General features: G+C 30.4%; 1 pseudogene; it reads right to left on the minus strand.

Annotated features, from left to right (window-relative positions):
• LOC113388416 overlaps positions 1 to 8,430 on the minus strand; it is a 45,445-nt pseudogene extending 37,015 nt beyond the window's left edge.
• Positions 8,431 to 9,926: the final 1,496 nt, after the last annotated feature.

The raw sequence follows: 9,926 nt of genomic DNA on the forward strand, positions 1-9,926 counted from the left end.
ATTTTGTGAAAACTATTGAAAAATGTGAAAATGCCGCCAAGCTAAGCACAGTATAGGTGAAAATGTCGCACAGAATTGTATGCAAATGCGTTTAGACTGTGACTATACGGGAGCACTTTTTCAATTTTGTGTAAATTAGGCAATTTTTTTTTTTTAAATTGAATTCGAAATGGAATGACGATTGTTAATGTTCTGGAGATAAATTGATTGATTTATGATTTACATTTCATTGATTTGATATAACAAGATAGCAAAAATAATGAGTTACAGTGTTTGTAATAATATATTTGAACAGGTTTAAAATATCTCGAATATTTCATTACGGTACGAGAAGTTTTAGCAATTTGCCTTAAGGCACGATGCCATACACCACTAGTTACTTTTAAATTTTTGATACTGGGTATTATTTTGAAAATATAAATTTTACAATGACTCTTTTGAGAAAACTTTACCCATTCTATACCCAAATGTGTCCTTTACCTTGGCCACCTCTGGCCCATTACGATATCTCTTACATCAAATTGCAAAAGTATTCAGAATATTGCGGCCGTAATGAGTCTATGTAAATAGCAAAGCATCGTCCCAGGTGAGGTATTCAGAAAAGTTTTCTTTAGAAATACAACATAGGTACTTGAATGATGTCGATTCTGTAAATGTAAACACACATCGAAAAACCCAACACTCGACCTTAAATACACTTATCGAAAAAGATTTTGAAAAAAGAAATTCAAGAAAATATTTCTAGAAATATATTAACGATGCTCGCAAAGTGGAATTGATTATTATATTTTATTGTCTAGAGATGGATGAATTTGTCGAAGTTGAATCAATTACAACTATTAGAAGAGAGTCTGTTTTGCACTAATTGGAAAGCTGTAGATATTATGCATATAATCCTTAATAATTTTTTTCAATCTAATATTTTTCTTAAACTAGTGGTGTTATGGCATCGTGCCTTAAGGCAAGTTGCTCGAACTTTCCGTACTAGAATTAAATATTTGAGAAACACTAAATATTTTAAATAGATTATTATGAAGACTGCAAATCTTATTATTCTTATTATATAGACTGTAACTCTTATTATTCTTATTAAATAAATATACGAGTTTACAAAATAAACGATGACGTTTATATATGTTTATATGAGAAGTAAAAAAACTTATAGAGCAAATTCTGCCTTCTAGCAAATTGTCATAGCAATGCTTTCTTATGCTTGTTTCTAGGTAGTCTATCTAATTGCTGTACTATCAGGCGTATTTTACATAAAAACAAAGCAAGGGAGTATGTTATGATAACAGAATCTTCGATGATGCAGTTATCTTAAGATTCTTTCTTGCTTGTTTATATGTAAAATACGCCTGATCGCACAGCAATTAGTTCACCATTTCACAGTTTCACGAACAAGAAAAAGCATAAGATATTGTTGCCATGACAACGCTATGTTATGCCCCATTAATCTATGGGATTGAGAATGAATGAAATTGTCTAATATTTATAAGAATTATATAAAATGAATTGCAAAGTTTACTCCTTATCAATAGGAATCGATTGCTTTTTGAATCATTCAAATCGGTTGATCCGTGTTCCCGAAATCATCGACAAAAGTTTGTATCCGCACACACACAAAAACACATCTTTTTTTTAAGGTATGCCAAAATGTTCAAAAACTTTTAAAACGTAAAGATATGTAAAAAAATTCATTTTTAATTTTTTGCGATTACTATAAGGAAAGTTAAATTTTTCAAATAAATAAATTAAAAATAAAGGTTAATCTAAAGTTATTTCGTAAGCTTTTGTTAAAACATAACAAGAACACAAACAAGATTATGATTGAATTATTAATGCATTAAAATCATTCATGTTTTTTTCCTGAAAAATCATTAATAATTAATGGATTGGAAAGGTCAAATTCATTATATCCAGACGATGATCACAATTTTAATTAATATTTTATTTTATAATGTTAGTAATTTTTCAAATCTATCATGCCAACTTCTACTTTCGTTGAAAAAAATACTATATTACATCTAATAAGTAAAATTATTTTTTATTGATTTTTTTCTATTTTTGATTTTTTTATTTTATTGACTAGTTTCGATATTTAAATATTTACATTTATCTTATAGAAAAGCGTAATTAAGTTCGCTCTATAAACATTTTCGACACAATTCTTAGATATTGGCGACGGAAAGGTTACAGCCGATAAAACTAGATGTATGAAATTATCGATACATTTCTAGAAAATGACTGATGGGGTTTTATCCTCATAACATAAAATTATGCTTGTTTTTTGGTGGTAAAAACTGTAGAAACATCTATATACTCGTATTTGCTGAGATATCATGCGTATTTTACATATAAACAAGCAAGGAAAATTCTTACGATAACATCATCATCGCAGATTCTGTTATCATAACATTCTTCCATGCTTATAAGCAAAATACGCCTGATCGCACGGCAAATAGATAAACAATTTCACAGTAGTACTATGCTAAGAGGATAAAACCCCACCAGTTAGTCAATTTCTAGAAATTTTTCTAGAAAAATGTCTTATGTCTGAACAACCTTTGCCGGGCCAGCTAGTATATATATATATATATATATATATATATATATATATATATGTGTGTGTTAGTTTTGTCGACGTTGATACGTATTTGTAATATTTTTGCAGCCCAATCGTCGAATTAAAAAAAGATTAAATAACAAAATTCCATTAATTTATTCCATTAAACGTTTCGACACTTGATGTGTGTCATAATTCAGTAATCTAAAAAACATATAACATAAATACACAGTAGATGATAAATGTAAATATATGAAAAAGGAGGAAATTATACATACCAAACCAGGAAAAACAACAGAAACTAGTGGGCCGCATGGCATCGTGCCTTAAGGCAAATTGCTGGAACTTCCCGTACCAAAAATTATTTTTTTTGAAAAGATTAACATTTTTGAAAAAAAATTACTCTAAAAAAATAGATTTTTGAGGAACTATATAAATTTTTGACAAAAACTTACTTTTTGTTGAAAAATTTATTTTGAAATATTTTGGAAATTCTGAACTTTTTTTCAAAGCAATCCTACTGCTTTAAATGCATACAGACTAAATATCGAAGCGCGTAAGCGCCGCGCCGTCGTCTAACGGATAAACACTGGTACGGAACCCATAGGAATGTTAACAAAACTTATACTCATTGTTAATATCTCTATAAAATATCTGATAATTTGATGTGCATATGTCTAATGTCTAATGATTATTGTTGACCGCCAAATGGTAATTTTTTTTAGTTTTTTTTTACTAGATCTCCGAAGCCGCTAGAATTATCTTCATGAAAATTTGATCAAATCTTCATCTTGTTAATACAAGTAAAATGTTTTTTGAATTATACAAATCGGACGCTCCGTTCTCTTAAAAACTGAGTAACCGTTTTTGGCCCTTTTTGCCCCATATCTTCGAAACGTCTAGACCTGCCTTTGACAAAAACTAATCAGCACGTCTCCTTATCAATACGATTCGAATGCTTTTTGAATTATTCAAATTGCATCGTCCGTGTTCCCGAAATCGTCGACGAAAATTTGTATCCGAACACACACACATGCACGCACACACGCACACATACACACACACACATACATCAATTTTCTCTAAGGTATGCCAACATATTCAGAAACCTTTGAAACTTAAAGATATATAAAAATTTTCATTTTCGATTTTTTTGCGATTACTATCTCCAGTTAATTATAAATAAATCAATTTATCATCTCCAGAACATTAACAATCGTCATTTCATTTCGAATCAAATTTCAAAAAAAAATAGTTGCCAAATTTACACAAAATTGAAAAAGTGCTCCCGCATAGTCACAGTCTAAACGCATTTGCAAATAATTCTGTGCGACATTTTCACTTATACTGTGCTTAGCGTGGCGGCGTTTTCACATTTTTCAATAGTTTTCACAAAATTGGAAAAGTGCTCCAGTACATAAACAGTCTAAACGCACTTGCGTAAACATTTGTACCAGATTGGCGCTTAGACTGTGCTTAGCCTGGGTGATTTTTTGAATTTTTAATCCAAAATTACAAAAAAATTTTTTTGAAAAAAAAATTAGAAACAAAAATTTTTTTTTCCCAAAATCAATTATTTTGTTGAAACAAGCTAAAAGTTCTTTGAATCATTTCAATCGGACGCTTAGTTCTCTCAAAAACTGCCATTTTTTTAACATTTAGCTCTGTATCTCCGAAACCGCTGGGCCTACCTTTGCCAAAAACCAATCAGCACATCTCCCTATCAATAGGAATGGAATGTTTTTTTAACCATTCAAATCGGTTGATCCGTTCTCTCAAAACTCGCTTTCTATTTCTGCACTCTTTGCTCCATATCTCCGTAACGGCTGGACCTGCCTTTGCCAAAAACTAATCAGCACATCTCTCTATCAATAGGAATCGAATGTTTTTTAAACCATTCAAATCGGTTGATCCGTGCGCCCGAAAACGTGGACGAAAAAAAGCGGACATACAAAACACACACACACACACACACACATCCATTTTTTCTGAAGTATGCCAAAATGTTCAGAAACCTTCAAAACGTCGAGAAATGTAAAAATTTTTGATTTCGATTTTTGGACGATTACTATAACTTACCCTACGGGAAGTTAAAAATTAATTATGATGTCAAATTGATTGAACACTAAATTTGTGTAAAATAATAAAATATTATTAAATTAACAAATGAGAAATAGAAGGAGCACGTGTTGCCCTCCTACATTTTATGTTATTGATAGCGGTGCATTGTGGACACTGATCAAGGTTACAACGCAAGTGTAGTCACGCACGAGTAATGAAGGATTGGGAGAGAGTTGTGAGAAACGAAAGGTGAAAAAGATAAATATATATATATATATATATATATATATATATATATGTATGTATATAATAAAATAATAATAATTTTTATCCACTTACCCCGAAGTACTCTGTTGCTGAACCTCAGGCCAAGATAGTCTCCGTTTACAAAACGCCAAAGGAGGCAAAGAAGGCGAAGCCGAATTTTGGCCTCCGATCTGTCCCGATTGGAGGCCGCTCTGCATCTGAGAACCTCCCAAAGAAGTTCCAGAAGGAGGCCGCCTGAAAGAGCCTCCGTGCTGGTGGTGTTCGCCGCATCGCAGAGGCGAACCTTGGGAGGCGGTTTCGCAGGAGGCCGTTCGGCGGCCGAGACCCGTCACGGTGGTTCCTGGAGGCGGTACTACTTTCGGGAAACCTGGGGAAATAAAAAATATTATATAAATTATTAAAAGCAATTGGGTAAACTGCAGATAACTCAGAAACAAAGTTAAACTAGTGGTGTATGGCATCGTGCTTTGAGTCAAATCGCTGGAACTTCCCGTACCGTAATGAAATATTCGAGAAATTTTAAACATTTTCAAATATATTATTACAAATACTGTGTAACTCTCATTATTTTTGCTATCTTGTTTGTTCTGTCTGAGCAAATCAAATGTAAATCATAAATAAATCAATTTATCTCTAATCGTCATTTCATTCCGAATTCAATTTCAAAAAAAGAATAGTTGCCTAATTTGCACAAAATTGAAAAAGTGCTCCCGTATAGTCACAGTCTAAACAACATTTGCAAATAATTCTGCGCGACATTTTCACTTATACTGCGTTTAGGTTGGCGGCATTTTCACATTTTTCAATAGTTTTTGCAAAATTGGAGAAATTCTCCAGTACATAAATAGACTAAACGCACTCGGGTAAACATTTATACCGGAGTGGCGTTTAGACTGTGCTTAGCTTGGGTCATTTTTTCAAAAAATGATGGAAGAAAATAAAAAAAGATGTAATAATTTTTTATCCTCAAAAGCAATTGTTTTGTCAATACAAGAAGAAAATGTTTTGAATCATTCAAATCGGACGCTTAGTTCACTCAAAAACTGCCATCTTTTGCACATTTAGCCCTGTATCTTCGAAATGGCGGGACCTGTCTATGCCAAAAACTAATCACCTCTAAAATAAATAAAGCATCCGATTTGAATGATTCAAAAAACATTTTCCAGTTAGCATACACAACTTTTTTTTTGGAAACAAATTATTGTTTTTTTTCTGTTTCAAATTTCAGCACGATGTTTTGAAAAATTGTTAAGAATTTTCAGAATTATTCAAAGTATAAAAAAAATTCCAAAATAGAAAAAAACAGTCAATTTTGTTAAAAAAAAATCAGATTTCTCACAAATGTTATTTTTTACAGAGCTTCCAATAGTTTTTTAAAATTTTTAATTTTCGATACGAGAAGTTCCAGCAATTTTCCCTAGAGCACGATGTCATACACCACTAGTTTATTATATAAATAAATAAATTTTAAAAACGTAATTATGGGTTTTTGAAAAAACATAATATGCAAAAAATTACCCAGACTAAGCACAGTCTAAGTGACAACTTGGTACAAATGCTTTCGCAAGTGCGTTTAGACTGTTCCTGTACTGGAACATTTTTTCAATTTTGTGAAAATTATAAAAAAAAATGGTTTAAAAATGCAAAAAATTACCTAACAAAGCACAGTCTAAGTGACAACCTGGTACAAATATTTTGGCAAGCGCGTTTAGACAGTTTTTGTACTAGAGCACTTTTCCAATTTTATGTAAAAAAATAATATAATTTTGGGTTGAAAAAGCAAAAAAATCACCCAAATTAAGCACAGTCTAAGGGCCACCCGTGTATAAATATTTTTGCAAGTTCGTTTAGACTGTTTCTATACTGGAGCACTTTTCCAATTTTATGTAAATAAAAAATATATAATTTTGGGTTAAAATGAAATAGGGACTAAGCACAGTCTACGTGACAACCTGGCACAAAAGTTTTAGTTTAGACTGTTTATGTGCGTTTAGACTGTTTATGTATTGGAGCACTTTTCCAATTTTATGTAAATAAAAAATATATAATTTTGGATTAAAAATGCAAAAAATCACCCAAGCTAAGCACATTCTAAGCGCCACTCTGGTACAAATGCGTGACCCAAGTGCGTTTAGAATGTCATGTACTGGAGCACTTTTCCTTTTCCAAACTATTGAAAAATGTGAAAATGCCGCCAACCTAAGCACAGTATAAGTGACAATGGCGAACAAAATTATTTGCGAATGCGTTTAGACTGTGACTGTACGGGAGCACTTTTTTAATTTTGTGTAAATTTGGCAACTTTTTTTTTTTGGGAATTCAAAATGAAATGTCGATTGTTAATGTTCTAGAGAGAAATTGATTTATGATTTACATTTGATTTGCTCGGATATAACAAGATAATGCAAAAATAATGAAAGTTACAGCATTTGTAATAATATATGTGAAAACATTTAAAATTTCTCGAATATTTCATTACGGTTCGCGAAGTTCCAGCAATTTGCCTTAAGGCACGATGCCATACATCATTAGTTATATATTCAAAATAAAAATCGCACAACAGTATATATATTAGAGATGGGTAACTCACTCCGGAGTTATCACTCAGATACAACTCCTACCTCGGAGTGAATCCGAGTGGAGTTGTCTCGCCGGATTTGTCATATCCGACTTCCCTAAACTGGTTGTTTTTTCAATGGTTGTTGTGATTGAATTTTGAAGGACCAATTGTAAAATACTATAGTTTGTAACTAGTAATATTTATTTTATGTTAATAACAAGTTATAAGTGTATTTACAATAGTTTTAATATGTTTTTTGATAACGTATTGATTGATTTTATTTATTATGTGATTTTCGACTGATGATTTTTTGTTTATATATCAATATAACAGCATGCTTTGATTGGCGCGAACACTGGTACTAAGGAAGCTGTCGCTTTCTCGTCTTCTAAACAGGCAGTTTTTATGACCTTTTAGGTATACGTTTTTTTTTTTCAGAAAATACAAAAATATTACTTCAAAGATACAAAACAATGATATTGTGTTCAAGTGTGAATAACTCCAATTATAAAATTTATTGAATATTGAATAAAGGGGTCATGTTTCTAACTACGACAATCTTTGGCCGTGAATTTGGAACACATTTAGTCTGTTTTTTTCCATAGCCTGAAATAACAATACTTTTTAGAGTTTAAAATATATCAGTGACGTCAATTTTTAAGCAGCAAAAATATTTATATTATATTATTAGTTTTACACAATTATATAATTGTATAAAAGTAATAATATGCTAATCGAACTACCTGATCTAATATTAATTATCGAATGGAAAATAGCAGAAGAAAAAAATAGAAAGCAGAAGTATAGTATTTGATGAAAATATTTTATGATAAATGTTTTGCTTTTATTACAAGAGTTTACTACATTATTTTTATATAAAATTATTCCAAAAAATCAATTATTTCTCATCAAAAGAAAGTTTTGCGTTTTTACTTTTGGTCAACACTGTTAAATTACGAGTCGTTGAGTCGATCATGTTGTCGACCGAAAAGTTTTACCAACTCGTCATTTATTTGTGAATTTTGTAGAAAAATTATTTTATGAATATTTTTATAATTTTATTTTTTTCATAAATTTTCATTTAAAAAAATAAAATGGGGTTTTGCAAATCCTTAGATACATAAAACACGCACTCGACGCATTTTGTGTCGAGTATTTCGGTTTCAAAGTTGTCGGAGTCGTGGAGTTGTTAAGCGGATATAACTCCTTCCTGAAGCGGAGTTAAATCCGAGTCGATCCGGCTTCGGATATGAATAAGCCATCTCTAATATATATATATATATATATATATATATATATATATATATATATATATATATTTCTGATCAAACATAATTTTTTTCCTCGTTAATTTCGAAACAGAAACAGAATTCTACTAATTAACTTTTCTCACTAATTGGTTTGATTAAATGAACTTTTGCTCATTACTCTTTCTGATATAAATATTTTACTTATAGACTTATTTATTTCCGAAGCGGAAATTTCTGCAATATATATATTATATATATATATATATATATATATATATATATATATATATATATCTATATATATATACCCTTTTGGAAAATGTTTTTCAAGAAATGTGCAACAAACAGTTGTAAGTAAATAACTAAAATCGATAAATAAAATCTGAGAGAAAATCCAAGAGAATTTAATTTATATATTTATCTATATTATTTTATATTGAGTGCAGTTTTTTTTCCACAAAATGTATTTTACTATTTAAAATATTTAGTGTGAGTTTCCATATGAATATTGATCGACAATCATACGTGGTGTTTGCATAAGCGTTCGTATATTTTTAATTAAAATATTTAATTAATTTTATAGAGCTTTTTTATTTTGCTCATTTCAAACAAAATGCAATTATTCTTGCAAAGAATAAAGAATGAATTCAGAATTAAAGGTATCGTCCTAGTTTTCAGAAATTACGTTATGATTGTGTTTATAATAAGAGAGCTGATAGAAAAAATAGACAGTCTAAAAAAACCGGAGAGTCAAAAAAAATCTGGCAAGTCCAGAAAAAAATTTGGGCAGTCCTAGAAAAATCTGGACAGTCCTAGAAAAATCTGGACAGTCCAAAAAAATCTGGACAGTCCTAAAAAATTGATTCAACAGTCAAAGAAAGTCAGGACAGTCAGAAGAGTCAAGTAAAATCTGAACAATCTAAAAAAAATCAGGACGATCAAGGAAAAATCTGGATAGTCAGTGAAAATTTGGACTATTAGGTAAAAATTTGGACAATCAGGTAAAAATTTGGACAATCAATCAGAAAAAAAACTTTGACAATCAGTATAAAATATGAACAGTCACAAATTGATTTTATTTTATTTAGTAATTTCTTAGAATGTAAATGAATAGTGATCTTTGAATAGTCTAAAATGAGCTTAGAAGTTTTAAGAAATTTGGACAATATAAAAATATATGGTCTAAAAGTATCTTAGGGAATTTGAGCAGTCTAAAATAAGT

The sequence above is a fragment of the Ctenocephalides felis genome, unplaced genomic scaffold, assembly GCF_003426905.1.
Source record: "Ctenocephalides felis isolate EL2017-DRISC unplaced genomic scaffold, ASM342690v1 CF-g0.4_SCAFFOLD_03572, whole genome shotgun sequence".
Taxonomy (NCBI): Eukaryota; Metazoa; Arthropoda; class Insecta; order Siphonaptera; family Pulicidae; genus Ctenocephalides; species Ctenocephalides felis.